At 37.2% G+C, this 4,715-nt stretch overlaps 1 long non-coding RNA gene across 1 annotated transcript; it reads right to left on the bottom strand.

The window, feature by feature from the left end:
* Window positions 1-285: 285 nt before the first annotated feature.
* On the bottom strand, window positions 286-736 carry LOC145070228 (uncharacterized). Its single transcript, XR_013689867.1, has 2 exons — window positions 608-736; window positions 286-506 (listed from the first exon to the last, which is right to left on the bottom strand). It is a non-coding gene; the product is annotated as an uncharacterized LOC145070228 (long non-coding RNA).
* Between the last annotated feature and the right edge of the window lie 3,979 nt (window positions 737-4,715).

Here is a 4,715-nt window from a genome sequence, read left to right as displayed (position 1 = left end):
CAATAATATTTAAAATGATGATAATGTTTTAAATTAATATAATAATTTATATTTTACAATTAATAACTCTTTTAACAATATATATTTATCAATATTCTTTTCATGCCATATATTTATTCACATGCAACGGACTTGGTATATTCAATAAAGCGTACATCAAAACCACTTTTATGTTTATAAATAAATCTATGTTGAACATTAAATGTTATTAGTTAAGTGGTAAGAAGAAGACACAGTTCTTGCAACTTGTGATTGAATGCTTAAGTTCTAGATAGATAGCACATCTAAATTTATAACATTTATTTATATTGGCTAAATGCATTCATTGCCAGTGATATCTCACCGGTAGACTTAGCATTTTTTGTCACTACAATAACAATTCTTATTTATACAAAGTTGTTTGCTCTTATCACACGTACAATAAGATGTACAATCAGCGGATTTCGTACATGTAACTAAAGTACCAATTGGGGGATTTGGGGTGTCTTTAGGCTTGGATGGAATTCCTGAAAAACCTCATCATAATAAAAAAAATATAAATACAAGGATTCGGAAAAATGATACATGTATCTATGATTTCAAGTTAAAAGGGTGGCCAGTTTCGAACCTGATCCAGACACACAAACCATGAGTAGGAAGCATATCAAGATAACCTTCTTCATTTTGTGGATGTTGTAAAATCACTAGGAACTACATTTCGTTTCATCATGGGTTCAGTATTTATATAACAAGTGGATACCGGATAGAACCATAGTATTTTCTAGGTAGGAAATGGGAATAATTATAAATTGCATCATTAATTATTAAACAGTTAAAGAATTTGTAGAAATAATGTGGACATTTGCCATTAAATTGTAGTTCAACTCCCCACCTTAATTCATGATGTTGACTCATTTATTGCTTGTATTTTGTTTGAGTTTTTTTAGTTATAAAAGTTAAGGTTGTCAAATATGTACCATGAAGAATGCAAAGCGTGTATTTACTGATAGACATTAATAAGATGTATTGATGACATTTATCAACAATTGTAATCATTTGATGAATAAATAAAAGGAAATTGTTGGAATCTATGAGGGGGGTATAAGGTTGTTGCCTATAAAATGGCAACTTAATGGGTGTCCACTCTCACCCATCGCTTCCTTGACTAGTGGAGGGTCGTTAGCCGAACGGGTAGGACAATGACTTTAATCCTCATTAATAGTATAATGATTATAAAATAACTAAATGTTTATTAAATTCTCAATCTTAGTTACTTTTGGAAAATGTGAATTTGGTGCCAACCCATGAAATTACACTTTGCACTTTGCTTAATTCGTTAGTGGAGTGTGTGTGGTTAACCGACACACTAACTTGGATTTAACAAGATACACAAAGGGTGGCTTAAGGTTTATCATAGATTGGTGGAGCGCATGTGGTTAACCAGTACATTGGTTAGGTAATAAACACTAAGAGTACCAAGTAATTTGCATGGTTATTCACACCTTGTTATGTGATCCTCGGTATCCCAGTCACAAAACTTGAAGGGAACATTCGAGATTGAAACATGCCATTGAAAAGTTCAATGAATTTCAAAAGAATCTAGGAGTTTCAAAACCAATTAAAACCTAATAATACATTTCGTTTTCATGGTGGAAATTGGTAAATCGTCATTCACCTACCTTTAAATATTTTATAGCTTGGATGACGGCATCCCTCTTCTAAGTTATAAAATATTGTGTTGGGTCCTAGCCTTAATATTACATTTGGGTGTCTTATTAAGGACTATATTTATATCTAATCTAAACTTGTCTTTCTTCTTTTCCATATGTCTTCCAACAATGCTGCTTCTGGCTCAAACCCTATCGGCTCCTTCTCTCTCATGAACCTTTGTGGGAGAGTCATCTTCGATGGATCCAACTTCAATGATTGGATCAAGAACATCAGGATGGTCACGCGCTATGAGGAAAAGGAATATGTCCTCGACAAGGAGCTTAAGGATCTTGATGAGTCTACTGCTACTCCCGAGGTGATCGCTGACTTTAGGGCACATGAGAGAGATGCTACCAAAGTGGCATGTATCATGTTGTCTACGATGACAGTCGAGCTTCAAAAGTCCTATGAGGATTATTACCCTTTTGAGATGCACCAGGACTTGATGGACAAATACCATTAGAGTGCTCGTCAAGAGCGGTATGAAATCATCTCCTCCATGATAACAACCCGAATGAAGGATGGTGAGCCCATCACGGGCCACATGCAGAAAATGCAAAGATTCATGGACCGTTTACTGAAATTGAATGTGAACTTCCCTGAGGAGTTGGCAATTGATATCATATTGCACTCCTTACCTCCTTGTTATGATCAATTCAGAATGACCTATCACATGAACAAGGAGGAGGTCACGCTCAACAAACTTCAAGGACTTTTGAAGACCGACGAAAGTGGTCTTAAAAGTAAATCGGTTGTTACCACTCCTACTCCTACCGTTGCCCCTGTTCTGGCTATCGGGCAAGGTAAAGGGAAGAAGAGGAAGGGCCCTTCGAAGGGTACCAAGGGAAAGTCTCTTGATGGCTCCTCTTCAAGTAGAACCAAAGTGGTTCTGTCACTCCTTCTGCCAACCCTAAAGAGGCCGAATGCTTCTATTGCCATGAAAAGGCGCACTAGAAGCGAAACTGCCTAGAGTACTTGCAAGATGTTAAGGATGGGAAAGTAAAACCAAACAATGCAGGTATTTACACTATATTGTCTAATAACTCGCCCTATTCTAATTCTTGGGTCCTTGATACAGGTTGTGGTATTCAAATATATTCTGATTTGCAGGGACTAAGAAGAAGTGAGAATGTGGAGCATAGAAAGATAAACTTAATCATAGGGGATAGGAAAGCTTCACCTGTCACCAAGATTAGAGTTTATTCTTTGTTTCTAAGTAGTGGGTTAACATTAGATTTGAAGAAATGTTGTTACTCGTCTGAAATAGCGAGAAATATTATTTCCTTTCATGGTTTGTACAAACAAGGGTTTACCTTTTTGTTTGATAATGAATGCGGTGGTATTAATGCTTTCTTTAATAATGTTCTTTATTTTAAAGCATTACCTTGTGATGGTGTGTATGAAATTGTGTCGGTTGTAGATAACCTAGGAAATAATGTGTTGTGTATCGATTCTTTCACTAGCTTGGATAAAGCATCATTATGGCATTGTCGTCTTGGACATGTAAGAAAGAAACGCATAAGCAAACTCCAAAATGATGGAGTCTTGGAGTCATTTGACCTAAAGTCGGATGCTAGTTATGAATCTTGTTTACTTGGAAAAATGACAAAATCACCTTTCATTGGTTCTTGTGCTAGGGATGAGGGTTTGTAGGATCTCATACATACTGATGTGTGTGGACCCTTCAGAACCGCCACAAGGGATGCTAACCGCTTCTGTGTGACTTTTGCTGATGATTATAGTAGATATGGATATGTCTACTTAATCAAGCATAAGCCAGAAACCTTTGAAAAGTTCAAGGAGTTTAAACAGGAAGTGGAGAATCAGTTGGGCAGGAACATTAAGATGCTTCGATCCGATCGAGGTGGAGAGTATCTTAGTACAGAGTTCCTTGACTATCCTACGGAATGTGAGATTGTCTCACAATTGACACCTTCCAGAACACCTCAGCTTAATGGTGTGGCTAAGACACGTAATCGAACCTTGTTGGATATGGTTTGTTCCATGATGAATCGATCTTTACTACCAATCTCATTTTAGGGGTATGCCTTAGAGACTGTCGCCCATATTCTTAATCTAGTCTCTACCAGAAAGTTGCCAAAACACCTCACGAGATGTGGACTGGAAAAGTTCCCAATCTGAACCACATTAAGATTTTGGGTTGCGAGGCATTCGTGAGGTGAGAGACTCACGATAAGCTCGAACCTTGAAGTGAGAGGTGTATTTTCATCGGCTACCCATATAAATCCTTTGGTTATCTCTTCTACAGACTCATTGATAATGTGGTCTTTGTAGCAAGGAGAAGGGTCTTTCACGAGAGAAAGTTCATAAGCCAAGGAAACAGTGGGAGACAAATTGACCTTGAAGAAATTCAAGAGTAAAGTGGTGAAGGATCCTCAAACCCTAGCGATCAACCTGAGGAGGAAACTCCTGTTGATCCGACTGACGAGTCTGTACCTCTAAGGTGTTCCACGAGAGTTAGGAATGCACATGAGGATTACTATGTTTTCCATATTACTGAGGAAGGTGATACACTTATCAGTGATAATACACTGGTAAGTCTGGATGAACCTAACAGCTACACGAAAGCCATGGCAGGCCCTGAGTCTGCCAAATGGAAAGAGGCTATGGACAGCAAGATACAGTGCATACTGTTGGATTAGTGTCTAAGTCCATAACTATTTTGGTATGTACTTGACCCGATGGTGCATGGTCCATTTGGGTTGCCTTCACCAAAGCAACTTGATAGGATGAATTATGGAGAGAAAGGATTAAATATGATTTATTAATATATTATGGGAATAATATATTAAAGGAGAAATCATATTGTTTAATTAATATTAGTCAAGATTTAATAAGAATTAAGTTTATGACTAAAAGAGATTAATTAAACTTAAGGGACTGGAATTGTAATTATAAGATAATTGCAATTGGGCTATGGATTGCCTTATATTATAAGGTGGACGAATTCTATGGGGAAACCCATTAGAAATCGTCCAAGGCCTTAAGGAAAGGAGTCCATGGGT

Source organism: Lactuca serriola, chromosome 8 (genome assembly GCF_051521515.1).
Source record: "Lactuca serriola cultivar US96UC23 chromosome 8, Lser_US96UC23_V15, whole genome shotgun sequence".
NCBI lineage: Eukaryota > Viridiplantae > Streptophyta > Magnoliopsida > Asterales > Asteraceae > Lactuca > Lactuca serriola.
The sequence above is the reverse complement of the archived record's forward strand: the minus strand, read 5'-3'. Positions and strand labels throughout refer to the sequence as shown.